The sequence below is a fragment of the Dioscorea cayenensis genome, chromosome 6 (genome assembly GCF_009730915.1).
Source record: "Dioscorea cayenensis subsp. rotundata cultivar TDr96_F1 chromosome 6, TDr96_F1_v2_PseudoChromosome.rev07_lg8_w22 25.fasta, whole genome shotgun sequence".
NCBI classification, from domain to species: domain Eukaryota; kingdom Viridiplantae; phylum Streptophyta; class Magnoliopsida; order Dioscoreales; family Dioscoreaceae; genus Dioscorea; species Dioscorea cayenensis.
Genome location: NC_052476.1, coordinates 16,221,332 through 16,241,067, shown reverse-complemented (window position 1 = coordinate 16,241,067; position 19,736 = coordinate 16,221,332). Strand labels below are relative to the sequence as shown.

Here is a 19,736-nt window from a genome sequence, read left to right as displayed (position 1 = left end):
TTAGAAACACTTTGCACTTTGCTATTTTAGTTATTCATCATTTACTCTATTTCACACTTTCTTATTCTATCATCATTCTGATTTGTTTGTCATTCTTTGGTTGCTGCTCTAGGTTATGACCCGAGGGAACCGTTCGACATTGGTTGAAGGAGACCCTGAACTTGAATGAACACTTAGTAGAAGGGGTAAAGAACCTGTGTAAGAATAGAATCATTCAGCTGAATATAGGGTGAAGGATCTAAAACATGGATGAACAAGAAGGCCAACAAAGAACTCTTTCAGATTTTTTAAGACCTACTATTCATGGGACACAATCGAGCATTGTGAGGCCATGGTAGCAGCCTAGAATTTTGAGTTGAAGCCGGCCTTTATCTAGATGGTTCAACAGTCTGCACAATTTAATGGGTTAGCCGATGAAGACCTGAATAGTCATATCGAGAACTTCCTTGAAGTGTGTGACATGTTGAAGATGAATGGGGTTTCTGATGATGCAATTCACTTGAGGGCTTTCCCATTCTCTTTGAAAGGAAAGGCCAGGCAGTGGCTCCATTCATTGCCAAGAGTTTCCATCACAACATGGAACAAAATGGTCGAAGCTTTCCTAAGGTACTTCCCTCATGGAAAATCGGTAAAGCTTCGTAATGAGATATCTTTATTTGTTCAGATAGAGCTTGAAATTTTGTTTGAGACTTGGGAATGATTAAAGGACCTTTTGCGGAAGTGTCCACAACTTGGTTTCCCGAGTGGGTGATCATTAATATATTTTGTAACGCATTGAGCTTAAGTAACAAACAACTTCTAGATGCCGCCGCAGGAGGTAAAATGTGGAACAAGACTCCCAAAGAAGCTCAGCAATTTGATTGAAGAGATGGGTTTGAATAGCTACCATTGGAATGCAAGAGAAAGGTAGAAAGTGTCCGGACTCCATGAAATTAATGCGATTACATACTTGGCAGCCCAAATAGAGGCATTAAGCAAGAAATTAGATACATTGACTTCACCAACGGTAGCCGCAATCACAAGTTGTCCTGGTTGTGGGGGTTTGCATATGCCATCCGATTGTCCTATTTCGATTGCTACTTCAGCCCCAACTGAACAAGTAGACTTTGTGGGCAATTCTGGAAGAGGACAGGGCAATCCTTAGAGCAACACCTACAACCAAGGGTGGAGAAGCCATCCCAAACTTTTCTTAGAATAACCAAGGGCAACAAAAGGCCATGGCACCACCAAGTTTCCAACAATAACAACAAGCCCCGAACATGGAGAACCGAGTTTTAGGCTTGGAAACCAGGATGACCGATCAAGAGAAAGCTTTGATCAAATTCATCCCGTCATTGGATAGAAGGTATCAATTGGTTAAAGGTACACTTTGTAACCACACCGCATCATTGTACAATCTAGAAAATCAAGTTGGGCAAATTGTGAAGTCATTATCTGAGAGACGTCAAGGAGGCTTGCCTAGTAACACCGAAACTAAGCTAAGAGAACATGTGAAGGCGATCACTTTGAGAAGTGATCGTGAGGTTGAGGGTAGGCTTCCAAATGAGAAGACCAATGTTGAAGCACCCGAGGTTGTGGTGATTGAGAAGAGAGCAAACAAGGAGAAAGAGGTGGCAACTCCGCCTTACAAGCCAAGAATCCCTTATCCTTCGAGATTGAAGAACGACCAAAATGATGAGCAATACGAGAAGTTCTTGGGTCTATTCAAGTAATTGCACATCAACATTCCTTTTGTGGAGGTGTTGCCCCAAATGCCTTGGTATGCAAAGTTTTTGAAGGATCTATTAACCAACAAGAGGAAGTTGGAGGAGAGTGCCTTGGTGATCTTAGAAGAAAGACCCCGGAAGGTTTGTTATTCTGTGCAACATTGGTAATATGGCTGAAGAGATGGCATTGGCGGATTCTAGGGCTAGTATCAACGTCATGCCATACTCGTTCTTTCAGAAGCTAGGCTTGGGAGAACCTAGGCCCAGTCGGATGACACTTCAATTGGCGGACCAAACTGTTAGACATTCGAGGGGCATTATTGAAGACGTACTTGTGAAGGTTGACAAGTACATATTTCCTGTGGACTTTATAGTGTTGGATGTTGATGCGGATGTAGATGTTCCTTTGATACTTCGGAGGCCATTCTTGTGCATTTCCAAGGCACTCATTGACATGGACGGTGGGGAGTTGACACTGACGGTTGGTGATGACAAATTGACATAGTGCCTCGCTGAAGCCATGCGACATTCTCTTGACTTTGATGATAATCTTTACTTTCTTGACACTACCGATGAAATAATGGATGAATATGTGCATAAAATGATGAATCCGGACCCATATGAATGGGTGCTAGACCAAGAAGTGGAAAATTAAGAAGTCTTAATGCTTGGTCTAGAGGAAAAGGTACCGTCTACCACATGGATAGTGAAAAAGGTGCTCCAAAAGATGAAGCAAGTAAGGAAACACCACAACAAACACCCCAAGGCTAATGGGAATGTACAAGAATGGTGTGAGGGTGACAAACCCTCATGTGGTAACATGTTCGATAACTCCTCCTCTACCCTCAAAAGATTATGTTCATCATGCTTTCAGGTTACGGGTAAGAGGATAACCTTCATCGATGAGGCCCCGTGAGGTAAGAAGAGGTACGTCAAGCTTACTGTTGTTAAACAAGAGCTTATTGGGAGGCAACCCAAGTCTTTATTGTTTTTCTAGTTTTTAGTTTAGTACTTGAAAGAATAAGGCTTTGAGTGTTGGTGTCTCTATGCCTGAGAGTGATGTTCCTTCCCCTTCTGCCTTTGAGTCAACTAGAATGACAGTTAGGTTTGGAGGGTAGGATCTTACCATCCGAGGCAAAGGTAGAAGCAAGAAAAACATTCTGCAACAAAGAAAACTCTCATGAAAACTTGAAGGGCTAGAACTGCCAATATTAGGACTACCCTTTCTTCTTGAGCTGGCTCATTAGGATCAGGGGAGAGGCTTCTAGAAAAGGAGAGTTCGAGGGCACCGCTCGATCAGGTTCACTACACAATCCTAACCCGCGAGCTTGTAAAAAGTCAGTTAGGTAGGGTATTCATTTCGAAAAAATTTTCCCACTTGAGATGAGAAGGCCATTATCTGACATTATCACATTAGCATCTTAAGCCGATAACTAAAGCTTGGCTTTCATGTATTTAGTTCAAGAGATGGGAAATTTTTATAAGAATCCGGTGGTACTTGCGCACTAGAAGAAAGCCAACGACTTCCTTCGGACATACACCATCTTTCGAGCCTTTGTTTAGCTTTAAAAAAGGTGCTAGTACAACAAATGCTGCTTTGGTGCGTCCCACCTCAACTAACTAGTGCTTGACTTGACTTTCCCCTGCACCCTATCCAATGAATAAGGGGAAGGGGAAGACAGGGCAATCAATGACCCGAGCCAATCTGAAACTACTCCTGACCTCACCCAACGAGCGAAGTCGAGATGTTGATGAGAAAGGGCCGTGTTTCAAGGCCAAAGAGTGCTCTTTGAATGCTACTATGCATCCTTACGAGTGGTATTTTTTTTTTTGGTTGGGGGGGGGTACAGTAGGACTTGAATCTGCGATCATTAGGTTAAAAACCCAATGCTCTACCAACTGAGCTATACACCTAATTCTCTAATCAGGGTTGGTGCGAAAAAGAAAAGAGGACCCTATTCCTCTCATCATATCACAGAGGCGCGGCTCTATGCGAGGTTCATACTGCGGGGAGTCCTTTCCACTCATTGAAGATTCTATCTACAAAAGAAGGTCAGTCAACAGGGGATACTACATAAAGTAGCTCTCACTGAGACTATCTACGAAAAAGGTAAGGTCATCTTTCTTTCTAGCAGGTTCGACCGAAAGGAGAAGAACATTTATGCTATGACAATGTTCTGGTTGAGCACTCTCTTTTCTTTGTCCAATTCTGTCTGACCAACTCACAAAGGGTGTTGAGGCTGGATGAGCTACGAAGTCCTTGCTTGAGTCCTCTTCCATTCTCAGGCACATAAGTTGCCGGCCGGCGCATACTCAACTCTTCGATAGTCAGACCAGAAAGGAGTGGTGGTTGGTTCCGATTCATAAATAGTTTTTCTAATTCATAAGCCATTGTAGTCTTAGTGGCAGCGATCAAATGTAAACTTGCTTTCATTCCAAGATCTGAAATGAAGAGCTTCCAGTCCATTTCTTCTTTCGTGGTTTCAACCCTTGGTGGAAATGCAAAAAAAAAATTCTAAATCTGCAGATAAGTCTGATTATAAGGTTTTTGCATCTGCGGCTCAAAATATGCTTCACAATCTGCTTCCAAGCCATCCACCGTAACTTCATCATTCACCTTTCTTCACAAGTTGATAGGCTTCAAGAAATCCTAACCGTTAGGAACCATCGAAATCGCCATTTCACCAGCAACAACCGAAAGCATAAATTGGAACTGGAAGACAAGCAAGTCAGGTTCTAAGTCAGTAGCTGGTCACTGGTCCTATTTCCTTTTGGTCTTGATACCGGACCCCGGCTCTTCCAGTAACTAAGATCTTTTTTGAAAAACCATAAACTAGAACAATCAATCAACATAGCAAGCCACTAAAACAAAAGTTTCAAACTCCTTTTCTCCTCGCTTTCTATAAGTTTATGAACAGCTAGCTTTGTCCCTTCCCTTATCACTACCTCTCTACCTGCCCCTCTCTGTCCTTAAAGCCAAAAGCAGAAGCTCCTCAGGATGCTTGTTTGGAAAGCCCCTACTCAAGGCGGGTTCGATTTTTAACTGTTGTATATGGCTTGTCTTTGCGGCTAAATTTCTCTCCACTATAGTTTTATATATGATTCCGATCGTCAATCATCCAAAAAAGCCAGAATTTGGATTCTTTAGGAGACCCATACTTTTTTTCTTTCCTAAGAACCATGAATCATGAAGGAAGAAGTTTAAAGCAAGTCAGTACACTAGCTTTAGTTGACCAAATAGAGCATTAACCTGTGATGGATTGATGTTAATTTGAAGAGTTTGAAACTCTAGAATAAGCAAGATCTACATTGTGAGTGAAAAGCCCCTTTCTTTGCATAAACTTGTCGAGTAAAAGACTTGAGGTCTTTAAGTTAAGGTTAAGTTCAGGAAGCATCCAGTAGGAGCTAATTTGTTAGAAAAAGATCCAATATCTGGTCTAGAGCAAAAGAGATGATTCATAATGCAAAAGACAAGCTTCCATCAGTCTGCTCTAAGATTGAGTGTTAATGACAAGTCCTATCAAGTCTTTTCCTCAATATCAGCATGTCAGCCAAGAAAACCCAAAAGAGTAAGCAAAGCACGGGAACCCCTGTTACTATTTTCATTCCTTTCAAGCATTCAACATCTTTTCAAAGATATTTTGAAATATGGATACTTAGGTTATTTATTCCGTATTCTGAAAATCCAGGTTAGTCAAACTCTAGCTAAAGCGGAAAAGAAGATAAAACGAGCGTGTCAATCCTAATGAGTGTGCATCGAAGCACAAGCTGAGTTTCAAAATTCTGATTTCTAATATTCAAATAAAATTCATGTTCTGACAGTCAAATCTTTAGCTTGCATAGTCGCCAAACCGATTTGCGCCTACTTCTTTTCAAGGCAAGGGATTGGGCAGCTGGGCTACTTCTCAAAACCAGTCATGAATCATCTACCTCAGTGACCAAGCCAAGGGCTAGGGCTTTATCCGAATAAGGAGTCTCACGGGGTAGAGGGGGGCTTCCACAGAGTCTGACGGAGCGAAAGACCTATTTATTGGATATAATTTGACTATTTGAGTCATGCACTTAGGCTTCTGTCAAGAGAATCTCATCATTCCCTATATCTGTTGAATCTATTTCTTTCTCCAAAACAAAAAAAAATAGAAGAAGCTAGCAAGGCTCGCCAAAAAAAAGCTTACTCTCTATAGTAGGGGGGTGGGTGGGGGGCGTTTTCTTGCTATTTCCCTTTTGTCGTTTAGCTCGATGTGCACAACTTACGTGATGATTTTTATTTAATATATACTACTTGGGAGCAACCTAATGGGGCATTCTCTTTCTGGCCTTCCGACTAGTTTCCCTCCTTTTTAAAGCTTTTGAGGAAAGAATCATAAGAGTTGCAAAAGCAACTCATTGGGAGCTCTGATTTTTAGATAGATCAAGCTATTCTAAGAGATTAGAGTATTTTGTCATCTACCCATTCTAGAGGAATGAATGCTTGGATAGGTTTGCTTATGCGAACGAATTAGTATGTCAGTTGTGCCTCCGGTTTCTTTCCTTGAAATAAGGGATACGAGTTTCTTTCCTGCCTTTCCTCTCTTCCCTAAATTGAGAAGGTGGCGAGCTGAGAAAATATTATTGTATTTGCTTAAAAGGGTTCAACTGCTCATGTTGCTTTTTTGCAATCGAGCCATTCAATCACTTTCTAAGAACAACTTCACTATATAGGGCAGCCCCAGTCCCACATACATCTTCTTTTCTGAAGTGCAGCTCTTGAAGTTAGCCCTCAACAGGTCAATATCTTTTGAAGTCTCTTGCAGCTTTCTCTCACCTTGCCTCCCTCTCTATCTTAAACTTTCCACATGGCACTTTGCTACTGCTTCATCTGCCTCACGCTCCTAAGCTTAGTCCTAACACCTCTCTGCTCCGCTCCAAGCCTACCCTACCCGAAAACAAGTTTCAGCTATTGATGTAGCCTCTTGTCGCTACCTACTAGAGGAATCCCTTCTATAAAACTCAATAAAAGAAAAGAGAAATCCCAAAAGAATTGACGATGACCTATACTTCATTTAAAGGCACAAGGGAATCAAGAGTTCAAGACACAACACAGAACAGAGGAAATGCACATGTTGAAGAATGAAGTCTAAGGTAAAGAAAGAAAGGTAGAGTGGGCTTCTAGTTGCTCTGCTTGGATTGACATGGCTGTCTCCCTTTGTTGGTTGAGGCTCGGCCTTTTGACTCTGCTTGCCTCTACTTTTCATGTTAAGCGTACATAGTGGGTATCCATTTTTTTTTTGAATTATTTTTTTCAGTGTCCTCGGACAAGACCCTGTATAAGTCGATGTCTTACCTTGACTTCCTGAGCTCAGTTGATTGTTGAAGTAGTAGCTCTGGATCGAGAGCTAGATGCTTATCTTATTATAAATAGGGGAAAGATGTAGGCGTAGGCTAAAAGAAAGCATCTTCCTCTGGGCGTGAAGCGCTATGTTAGTGTTTCGTCCGCTACTTTATTTGTTTCTCCCTTTACTGAAAAGGTCAAATGTGTTCCCTCCTTACACAAACCAAATAAGTTTTTGAGTGTCCATCATGTTGATGGAACCTTTCTTGACAGGTTTTCTAGTTTAGAGAAAATCTTTCATTCCCGATTCAAACAAATCCCGATTAAGAGTCAACCACTTCTTTTGGCACTTGATCCGAACTTTTTTGACGGCTACGATGGTTTGCCTCCTCTACTTTTTTTTGTATACCACATCTATTGTTTTCATTTTCCCCATCATGTCAAACTGTAATTGGTTCCTCAACCAGCTTCTATTCTTCCTTTATTTAATAGGAGGTTTTGAACCCTGAACACCATTATTTTTCTATGAGATGAACTAAGCTAATGCACGAATTGGGTTTTTACTGGCTTCAGATTTATTTATTAAAATAAGAAATTTCTTCTTCATCATCGCTTCCCAGATTTTTCAAATGAGCCAGCCCGGAATAAAAAATTTTTCACTATCTTCTCCGTCTCTCCATCAAAAATTCAAAGAAAGAAAGAAAGAAAGACTCGTAGGCAAACCCCTTATTCAAGGTGATGAATCAGGTGCAAGGGTTAGCTTTGGGTTCGTATAGGTGATATGGGAAAGAGTATGTGGGGTTTCCTTACTTCCTTAGAGGAGAAGCCAATGAATTGTGTGATCGGTAAAGTGGGTAAACGGCTAGTGGCAAATACCAAAGGTTATCTTGTGCATCTATTTGTAGGAGATGAAAAAGGCTTTGATTGTGTAATAGCTTCGTGCTTAGGTCCCTACTTCTTCATTTTGTTTGATAAATTAAAATAGTGTCCATTGATACCTAATAGAGTTAGAGTGACTATTTACATACCTTCACCTTCTCGGGCCAGTGTAGTGCCATTATGATAGTGAAACGATCAAAAGATGTCGATTAGAAAGACATGGCCAAAGCTTTACTAAGAAAATAAATAAAAAAAGGGCATCTCCAGCTCCATAAGAGCATTTTAAAAGAGCGCTCGGAAATAAAGCCTAATCAAAGTGGGCAAAGAGAAAGATTGTGTAACTTGACATGTGCAACCATGACGACTTGTTCCTCAACCGCAGTAGCTGCTCTTGTTCTTCTTCTTTCTCAGAGGTCGATACAGCAACTTCAGTGACCTCCATGGTTAGTCTTTGTATTGCAGGTTAGAGATGGATTCTTATGGGTGGAGGGATAGCTTCGCTCTTGGGTTCCAGGGATGGCTACATCTTGGTTGTGGATCTAATCAGCACCATTAGACAGCCTGTCTCCACAGTGAAGCTTCCGGCCACTGCTTCGATAGCAGGACAGGAGTAGAAGTGAGTGCTTCAGGTGAATAAGCTTTGATGCTCTTAACCTGGTTTGGATCGTTTGGCTATGGCTCCGTGTTCTTTACAATCATAAGCTCGATCATGAGGGTCCAAATCAGAGTCTCCATCTGGCCTTCTTAAATAAGTCCAGGCAAATCCACATTTTCAGAAGTGTTAGGTATAGCTCAAGAGATGGGATCAATCCAGAATTTGAATTGGCTCGGCATCATCAGGAACTAAAAAAGCTTCGGGGTCTTGATTTCAATTAGAATCTGCATATGGAATTAGAACTGGGCTACCCCATGATCGTGATTTGATCATCATTAGGTGGTTCGAAACCACGCCTTATCTAATGATGAAAGGGGAGAGACAGTTTAGGCTTGAGTGTGACATTGATGCTTCAAGTCAGTCCATAACAGAATGGTACAAAGGCAAGAAGGAAGCCAGTGATAATTAGAAATAAACATATGAGAAATGCGGCTCATTCCGTTTGTTTGAGGCAATTACAAAAAATCTGATGAGAGGAAAGGAGGAAAGGTATCATGTTCTATACATCGTACTGGGCCAGCCACGCTATCTTTATCTTATTGTACCCATCTCAGTCTAACCCTCAGTACGGGGCATTGGGAACAGGATTGTCATGTAATAACTTGATCCATCTATGCACTCCTGGCCTTCCCAGTTATCGGCCACAAGGGAATTTAAACTTCCTTCTTTCAATGCTGCCTATTTTTCTATAAATCTATGCCAGAGATTAGAGTGCTTGCAATTCTTATCAGTCCAGAGGAAAGAAAAAGCTTACCAAGAGAGAAAGAATAGAACCTTTACTTTCATTCATGTGGCACTCAATGATTCTACCATTTTGCAACACAAAAACAAAATTGCTAACCTGTAATTAATTTTGAATTTCAAAATTTATCATCGAATAAAAAGATAGGTTTTGAGCTTAGCTTTCTAATTAGATAAGAATCAACTCATTTGGAAAATAAATTTGAATATTACTACTAATTCGGTATAGCTGTACCCATAAATTCAATGGTTGCTTCAACAATGAGAATTGAGATGCAAAACCAAGATTGCAAACCTATGATGCATATTGAATTTCAAAATTTGTCCTCCATCAAAAATATAAATTTTGAACTTAGCTTTCAAATAAAAGTAAGAATCAACTAAATTAAAAAAAACATTAGAATGTTACCGCCTTTCGGTATAATCACATCCATAAACCCAATTGCAGCTTCTACAACAAGACTTGCAACACAAAAACATGATTGCTAACCTGTAATCCATTTTGAATTTCAAAATTTATCATTAATTAAAAATATAGATTTCAAACTTCGCTTTAAAAAAAATGAGAATCAACTCATTCAGAAAATAACTTAGAAATTTACGATTGATTCGGTATAGTCGCGCCCATAAATTAAGGTGTAGCTTCAACAAGATGGAAAACCCAGATTGCAAACCTATCATGCATATTGAATTTCAAAATTTGTTCACCATTAAAAAGATAGATTTTGAGCTTAACTTTCAAATAAACGTAGAATCAACTAAATTGGAAAGGAAATTAGAATGTTAAGGTATTTTGGTATAGCTGATGTACTTTCCTCAAGTGCAAGGATCATTACAAGTAATACAGTGGTCCTCCCTAATTGGTAGGGTTATCGAACAATAGGGAATAGACTTTTTGTACTAATTACTCTTCTGATGTCTAGCAAATCATAGAGTTGGTTGAAGGATTCCAAAGGACGGAAAAGATAAATAGAATAACGGTGGAATCAATGGGTAGACTAGGATTGAGTTTTTGGTAACAAGAGAGCAATGGCCCGGGATGATTCCTATATGTTTGAGATACTGGCTTGGATCTACTGCCTATCATTGTACATTCTAAGATCCTTGTCGGTGCTCAAAAGCTATGTTGCATTTATAGCTCTCAAATACGTCAAGTTTTGCAACTACACTAGCCAATTGTAACTACTGTAATCCATACATGTCAAGTTTTATACAAGCATCTACACAAATCAAGCACATCAAGTTATGCAAACACATGAAAAACACAAGAATGCATTAAAACTACAAACACAAAAGAAAGCAAGTATTCAAAGTATCAAGAACAACATAGTTCAACCTCCTGGGAAACCGTGAAACAGTTAGCCCCTCTTGATTTGATACAAATGAGAAGAAGGAAAGAAAGAATGAGGGGAAGAAATTATGATCACTCTTTTAACAAGTCTCTCCTTAAATGTGCCTTAGAGCTTCATGGATGAGCTAGCTCCACTTCCCCTAAGCCTCCAACTCGACCTTGGTCCCCATGGGCAGTATAGTAAAGCCTGATCTTTATTCTCATTAATGCTCTCTTAGTGGAGAAGAAAATCCACAAACAAAAGATGAGGAGAAACTCTAGAAGCTGGAGTTAAAAATGGTGTTCTTGGGCTCGACATGGTCTAAGAACGGTTGCACTCAGACCTTGCTTCTCTGAGAGGCTCTGAGTGAATCGGCTATGTGTCAGCCAGGGATATTTGTTGGAGAATGGATGGTCATTCTTTGCCTGTACTTCTCTTGAGCAAGACCGGCAAGGAGCATTCTGGCCGTGCTTCCCTTGTGAGCATATGGTGCAGTGACTCTAGAAAAAACCACTGGGACAAATACTACAGTGCCTCAACCGTGCTTGCTTTGGAAGCACCCCCCTGTTTGCTCAACTACTCAAGCAACTTCAGATAGCAAAAATCATGGGGACAAAGCATGACTGTGCTTTGCCCATGCTTGTCTTAGACACTTAGAAAAATTCTTCATTCCTTTGCTCATTTTTTCATCGAATTCACTCCTCATTGCTTTGAGCCCTAATTTCCGATACCATGAACAAAAAAACAACCCAGAGTAGCATCAAATATATACAGTAAATGCTAAAAGGCAAGAAAATGTATGACTTGGGAGTAAGAAAAAACATGGTACAAATTACACTCATCAAATACTCCTAAATGTGAATCATTGCTTGTCCTCAACCAATCTCACATCTCTCAATAAAAGAAAAGATGAGTGCATCACGTCCAATCGCAAGGGAAAACAAAATTCTTAAATGTAGATGGGACAACAAGGGTTAGGAGAAAAACAAGAATGCTCAATAAAAAACTACACTCTTACTTCATAGACATTATGCATGTGAAAACCCTAAATTGAGTGCCGCATGGTATCAAGGAATCAACTAAGCAAAATTGGACCTTATTTCAACTAAACAAGGTGTTAGTAGCTTCATACACACTAGAGGTAGCCTTCTCTCTTGGTAGGTAATCAGATGTACACTTGTAATACTCAAAATTTGACTACTCAAGTGTGGCTTTTATTCATCTAAGGCGATACCTCTTTCTACCATCTTTTTCAAACACAAAAACAAAATAACCGATAGGGCATTCCAAAGGAATCTGACTTGCTGCTTTTTTTTTTTTGGTAAAACAAGACTTGGTCCTACCGTAAAGGTTTTTGTCCTATAACAAGTGACTCCACAATTAGGGTAGAGTGATGACTTTAGGTCTTCAAAGTAAGAGCGGGTCTACAATTTGGCTCCAGAGAAGCAACTAATGCACAAGTGTCCCGTTAGGTTTAAAAATTTCTTGCAAGAAACTTATAGATCATCCTAAATTAAGCACTCATCACAAAAGTAGCAAGACCCTTCCTCACACTTGAATTGTGCATTGTCCCCAATGTAAAAATATGATTATAAAATAAAAATTGGGACAAATAAATTTATGTGCGGAGTTCAACAACTTTCCTGAACACGAAGAGTGATGTGGCCACCCTCAATATGGGTTCCCATATTCCTTCAAGTCCAAAATTGTTGAACATGGAGAGTGATGTGGCCGCTCTCAACATTTTCAAAAACTCCAAGCAACCACACAAGCCCTGAGATGAAAGTAGATGCACACAAGTGAAGCTTAGAATGCTAACAATAATAATGAAAATAAAAGTTAAGATGCAAAAAGAAAACATAGACATAAACATACCAAAATGTCAGTTTCGTAGGGAATGCTATGCACTAACTGAATTAGAGTTAGTCTAACAAAATAGAAAAGGAAGTACAAGTCCAAAAACAAAAGTATAAAAAATAAGAGGCTGGATTGAATCATAAGAATAGGGCACTGTCAGTGTGGGAAAGGGACCCTGAGTCACAAGAGGAATGAGAGACTGAGTCCTCAACCCCTAGTCGGTGGGATCGCTTTCACATGATAGTGATTGGACATGGGAGGATGGCTCCGGAGAGAGATAGACTCCAAGATGTGCTATGATACGGACCACACTCCTCTAGAGTCACCAGAACTGTGAAGATGAACAGGTGACCGGCTCGGTACGGTGAAAGGCTGTGTGTGACGGCGTTAGCTATCAATGTCAAGAAGAAGTGGTAGGAATCTGCGATGCATGATTGCTTCCCCCCAAGTGTACGGGATCACCAAGAAATACCTCATGTAAAAACATAAGGATCGTATGCCATGGGCGAAGGGGCTCCTATTACTCCTTCATAACCTATTATCTATCCTAACATCTTAAGGATGGAGAATTACTCTAATAGATGCAAGAAAATAAATAAAATATGGTTATATGAATTAAAGAACAAGACAAGTGATTGAAAAAGCTACAATAATATGCGAAGGCCTATGGATGTGGATATCCTTGAGGGATTATCATGATACATGGATGAACAATAAAGGATAGCAAGGGTGATTTAAACCGAGGGATCTCAAGATTAGATCAACCCCAATTTCTCGGTGATTGAACCCTAATGCCATACGAATGTTGATTGGAATTTCTCCATAACCAACATCCCCACGATTGCATTATGTACAAGGAGATCCCAAGATAAGGGTAAACTTTCCCTAAGTTTATGCTTATAAATCGGAGGGCTATTGACATCCAATTTCTCGGTATGCCAATACAAGCAAACCCCTTTTAGTTCATTAATGATCTAATACACGCGAGTAGGTCACATCTACGTGTATAACTCAATAAAGAACTACAGATCTTTCCATTGAGTAGTTCTTGGCATGAAGAACAATGAACTAAATCATAAATCAGCCCAAGCATTTCAATTAAGTAAAAACCATCCAAAATACATGATGAACCCCCCAAGGTTCCCAACATCTGGTGGCCTTGCGGTCTAGTGTGCCATCATACAAATAATAACAACAAAAGCAAGAAAAACCTGCTTTCATGCCCCAGGGTATACGGGCCATATGGGGGTCGTATAGATATCACATGGAGCCCAAAACCTTCAAGATTTGGGGCATACCGGGGTCAATACCTGGTGGCATTGAGGCCGTATGACTTAGACCATCTTTCTGTCCCGAAAATTCTCCAGGTGCTAATGTGACTGCTAGAGTAATCTGCTACAGTGAATATGCTACAGTGCTGTGAACCTGGTTTTCTTCTCTTTTTCGCCCTAATCATATCCTCCTGTTCTCTGTGGCTCCTCCATGCCCTAAAATTCGAATAATACATGATTAAGCATAAAATAGGCATCTAATCCTACAAAAATACATGTTAAGTGTATAAAATACTTGAATAAAAATATGTACATTTAGACACTTATCAAAATAACCCCACACCTAAGCGTTTGCTTGTCCCCAAGTAAACAAATTATGAGAACAAAGAGAATGATAAATGGCTAAATGTACTACCTCTGGCTCAAATAAATATAAGAATCTAAAAGCAATGGAAAATGATATACAGATGTTGAGTTACAAACAGCAAGCAAAATAGAAAGATCCTGATTCACCTCTTATATGTCTGTGTTGTGTGTGTGTGTGAATCTTCTTCCTCATTTGCCCTAACTTGGTCAAGCCTACTGACTTCAATCAGTATAGCTCTAGATGCTAATCACTCCACACGTAAAGAGTACTGAGTTTTAAACTACTAAGTGCTACTTCAATGAATAGGTAAGATCCTTCTAAAACACTTGAATTAATTCCCTTTTTCTTCTCAAAACCTCTAGTAGGTAGTCAAAAAGACAACTAAGGCTTTTATTTTCATTTCATTTCATTTTTTTTTCGAGTTCAACTAACGTATACTACACAAAATTCTTTCTACAGGATGCACATGCTGGTTAGGCACAAGAGTCACCCAACTACTTGATTACAGTCTATATATACGCATTCATGCTTCATTAGTAGAGGAATACTGACAAAGACTCCTTTTTTTCTTTTCTTTTTTTTTATTCATTTTTATATTTTTTCACATTCACCCTAGCTTCTTCAGACTACTCTAAATGCCACAAAACTTGAGCTAGCTCAACAAGACTTAGAAATTCTTAAGAGTTAATTGAAAGATAGAACTTAGTGTTCTAAGGCAAATTACTCATGTTAAGTGTACAAGAGAGTTAGAATAGTCAAGTTGGCTATTCCCAAGAAATCAACACAAGATTTAGTGCACAAGACAATATTAGAGGTGAAACAAGATTCAATAGAGTACAAAAAGCATATGTAACTCACATCAATCATTAATCCATGCTAGAAGAATCTCACAAGAATAAACAAGCCATCATGGGTAACACTAGAATGCAAACAATAACCCTAATACATGAAATACACCCATCCCCACACCTAGTCATGTACATTGTCCCCAATGTACACCAATCATGAAAAGCATGGTAAAATAAGCAATGAAAATAATAGAGGTGGGTGAAAACGAACTTCCCCGGTTCATCTTGTACAAAGGGCAAGGTGTGACCTGAACACAAAGTATGGCGAGCTATACATGTCGGGTCTAGTCTCCATTGAATGTGGAGAGGCTCACCAAGTTCCCTCATTGCCCTACAAGGCAAAAAAGGGAAATCATCATTCTAAGTAAAAATTTAAATGCAAAGAGTAAACATTAGGAAGTAATGAAACAAACATACTAGATAAAAGCAAATAAAGTTCTACCAAAGGTTGGTAGGTCATAATCCTTCCCAACTTATTAGTACCAAACAAACAGACTGATAAGTGCTTGTGCGATATGAATGCGAAGCGTTCATTCCTTATGTTGAGCATTACTTTCCTCGGGTTTTTACATTAATATGTGTGTTTTTATGTTACTTTTACGCAGGTAGGGTTGTGAGGCCGAGTATGAAGGAAATGGGCCAATGTGGATCATAATGCACCTATTTTGGAGGAGATCGTGTTAAGGTTCAAACGCGAAAACATATGTCAGGTGTGAGATGCTAGAGTGTGTGCCAACCTCCTCGCAATCGAGTGAGCACATCTATTTGGAGAGGCACAAAGGCAGTCACGCTCGAGCATTCCGACTTATGCATATAAGAACAAGAGCCCCGCCAACATGTACATCATTGAAGAAGCAAGTGATTCACGACGTGAATGTGTGCCCGTTTGCGTTACCCCGATGAAAGTATGGAATTGGGAAGTTAATCAGGTCGAAGACTGTAGCAGAGCACTGTAGCAACAACGTAGCAATTACTGTAGCAACACTGTTCACAGCCGGCCGAGAAACCAGAAAAACAGAGAATCCATACGGGCGTGTAGAAATTATCCACGCCCGTGTGGAAATTCCACACGGGCGCATGTATCATCCACGCCCGTGGAGTTCCCGATTCCAGCCCTATTTAAAGCCGATTCAGCCCCAATTTTGGTATTCTTTTCTCCATCTTTTCCCCAACTTGTGAGAGGACTTCGGCTAGGGTTTCGAGGGGTATTGGCCAAGGTTTCGGGGAAGTTCTACGGCTCCGACATCGTGATTCCATTAGGAAGAAGGTTGGTAGGGGAGCTTTGATCGAGGCGTATCCTATACTGGACGAAGGAATCTTTGGACGACGAGTAGAGGACTCTCCACAAGACCATCGACACGATCATCGAGGGGGTTTCTTTATGGATTCATTGCTTTTACATTCGATTTCTTTGATTGTACTAAGCTCCATGGAGAGCTAAACCCCTAGTGGGTACTTGGATGATTGTGAACCCTAGGATGTATTCGTTTCATTGAACTTCTTTATTATGCTTTCAATAAATTGATGTTTATTGTGAGTTCCAACCTTGAATGCTTGATTGTATGAACATTTCCCCTAGAGTTACACTAGGGTTAAGAGTTCTTGTTGGTAACCTTGAGTGAGTGACACACCACTAGCGTTAGACAAAGCTAGGTTGGAGAGGGTTGAGAGGGTGAGTCGAGAGGTACAGGAGCGTCCCCGTTCCCCTCCGATGTGATAGATACTACCTCCGTTCCTCGAGTTCTTTGCATCCATAATGGAATGAATGGTCTAATGGATGAACCTCCGCTGGGGCCTAGTTGCGCGTGCAATGGAGTGAAGCGTTGAGAGGATCTTAGTATCTAGGGCTTAATTGTGGCTAGGGACCTTCCTTCTGGACCAAAGGGGTAGGTCTATATTTAGGAAGAGATTTATCACTTGGAATCCCTAGAGCTCATTGCAACTCTATGCGAGTGCGAGGTGTTGAGATTGTTCGATTTCTCCTCCGGGACATGTATAGAGTTAGGCATAGTTGACCTTAGATTTGGGACTATGTATGTAAGGATTTCCACGACTCACCATTGCATTGATTAGGAAGCATAATAGAGAGTTTTTGCACTTGAAGTGATCATCCTATGTGAAGCATTATCCGAGTACCCTATTCTTTATTGATTGCCTTACCCTCTTCTTACTTTTGCTCTTTCACTTGTTGTTTTTATTGTTGAGAATTGAATCAATTCCACACTTATCACTATTGATATTCCACATAGCTAAGAATCAAATTAAGTATTTTCAATCTGTACTCACTGTGGATTCGACCCCGCTCACCCGGGATTATTACTTCGACAAGCCCGTGCACTTGCAGGATATAAGTAAGGGGATCTTGTCAAGTTTTTGGCGCCGTTGCCGGGGAGCTAGGCGTTTAAAGATACTTTGCACTTTGTTTTCTTAGCTATTTCACCACACATTCTATTCCATATCTTCTTATTCTATCATCATTCTGATTTTCTTTTTCTTTACTTTTGGTGCAGCTCCAGGTTATGACCCGATGGAATCCATCAATATTGATTGAAGGAGACCTTGAGCTTGAACGCACACTTAGAAGGAAAGGGAAAGAACCTGTACAAGAACAGCCTAATCAAGCTGATTTGGAAGTAGAAGGATCTGACAACATGGCGGAACAGAATGAGCAACAACGGACACTATCCGATTATGCCAGACCTTCAGTATTGGGGACACAATCGAGTATTGTGCGTCCCCCAATTACAGCTCAGAATTTCGAGCTAAAGCCGGCATTCATCCATATGCTGCAGCAGTCCGCACAATTCAACGGTTTGGCCGATGAGGATCCAAACAGTCACATAGAGAGCTTCCTCGAGGTGTGTGACATGCTGAAGATAAATGGTGTGACAGATGATGCATCAAATTGAGAGCCTTCCCATTTTCCTTAAAGGGGAAAGCAAAGCAGTGGCTACACTCATTGCCTAGGGCATCAATCACTACATGGGAGGAGATGGTAGAAGCTTTTCTAGCCCGTTATTTCCCTCCCAGAAAATCAGCCAAGCTTAGGAATGAGATCTCATCCTTTATACAATTGGAATTGGAGTCTCTATTTTTGACATGGGAACGGTTCAAGGAACTCCTGCGCAAGTGTCCGCAACACGGATTTCCATAGTGGATGATCGTTCAAACCTTCTACAATGGTTTGAACCCGAGTACAAGGCAACTGTTGGATGCGGCGGCAGGAGGTACCTTAGGTAGCAAGACCCCCGACGTGGTTCGTCAATTGATTGAGGAAATGGGGTTAAATAGCTACCAGTGGAACGCTAGAGAGAAGAAAAAGGTGGCCGGTCTCCATGAAATTGATGTGGTAACTTCATTGGCAGCCCAAGTGGAGAGTTTGAGTAAGAAGCTAGATCTTATAGCTTCGAATAGAGTTGCGGCCGTAACCAATTGCACCGGTTGTGGTGGAGGACATGCTCCCTCCGATTGCCCGATCGTCATTGGTGATGTTTCTTCAGTTGAGAATGTCGACTTTGTAGGTAATGGAATGAGACCTCAAGGGAATCCATACAGCAACACCTACAATTCAGGTTGGAAGAATCATCCCTAACTTTTCATGGAGTAATCAAGGACCACAGAAGACCATGGGGCCATCGGGGTTCCAACAACAACAATAAGCCCCTCAAGTTGAAAACAGAATTTCTGGCTTGGAAACCCGAATGACGGATTTGGAGAAGCACTTGGCTAGATTTGTTCAATCGGCAAATACAAGGTTTGAATCAGTCGAGGCTACACTTCGCAATCACACCGCCTCCTTGCACAACCTTGAAAATCAAGTGGGGCAAATTGCGAAATCTCTTTCCGAAAGGCCACATGGGAGTTTACCAAGCAACACGGAAACCAGCCCAAGAGAACATGTGAAGGAGATCGCTTTGAGAAGCGGTCATGAGGTTGAAGGGAGGCTTCTGAGTGAGAAGCCGAAAGAACACACACCCGAGGTCGTAGAGGTTGACAAGGGAGCAAGCAAGGAGAAAGAGGTGGCACCCCCACCTTTCACGCCAAAAATCCCTTATCCCTCTAGATTAAAGAATGACCAAGGGGATGAACAGTATAAGAAGTTCCTGAGTTTGTTCAAGCAACTCCACATCAACATTCCTTTTGTTGAGGCTTTGGCTCAAATGCCTAAGTATGCAAAGTTCCTTAAAGATCTATTGACCAACAAGAGGAAATTGGAGGAGAGTGCTTCAGTGGTGCTTGATGCTTCATGTTCGGCGGTGTTACAAAAGAACATGCCGAACAAGAAGAAAGACCCGGGAAGCTTCATTATTCCGTGTAACATCGGCAACTTATGTGAGGAAATGGCATTGGCGGATTCGGGGGCAAGTATTAACGTCATGCCATATACTTTCTTCCAAAAGCTAGGCTTGGGTGAGCCTGGGCCTACTCGGATGACTTTACAATTGGCGGACCAAACGGTACGACATCCGAGAGGCATCATTGAAGACGTACTTGTCAAGGTGGACAAGTATATTTTTCCGGTTGACTTTGTAGTGCTAGATGTTGATGAGGATGCAGATGTACCCTTGATACTTGGGAGACCGTTCTTGCGGACTTCCAAAGCATTGATTGACATGGACGGCGGAGAGCTCACGTTGAGAGTCGGAGACGATAAGCTCACTTACCGCCTTGCTGAAGCCATGCGGCATTCTCTCGATTTTTGATGATACTTTGTATTTTTCTAGACACTACTCGATGAAATTGTTGATGAATATATACAGGGAAATGTTC

General features: G+C 40.9%; 2 non-coding genes across 2 annotated transcripts; both read right to left on the bottom strand.

Moving 5' to 3' along the window:
• Positions 1 to 631: 631 nt before the first annotated feature.
• On the bottom strand, positions 632 to 738 carry LOC120264085. Its single transcript, XR_005537264.1, has one exon. It is a non-coding gene; the product is annotated as a small nucleolar RNA R71 (small nucleolar RNA).
• Positions 739 to 18,006: 17,268 nt separating this feature from the next.
• LOC120264057 lies at positions 18,007 to 18,113 on the bottom strand. The gene has a single exon (XR_005537238.1). It is a non-coding gene; the product is annotated as a small nucleolar RNA R71 (small nucleolar RNA).
• Between the last annotated feature and the right edge of the window lie 1,623 nt (positions 18,114 to 19,736).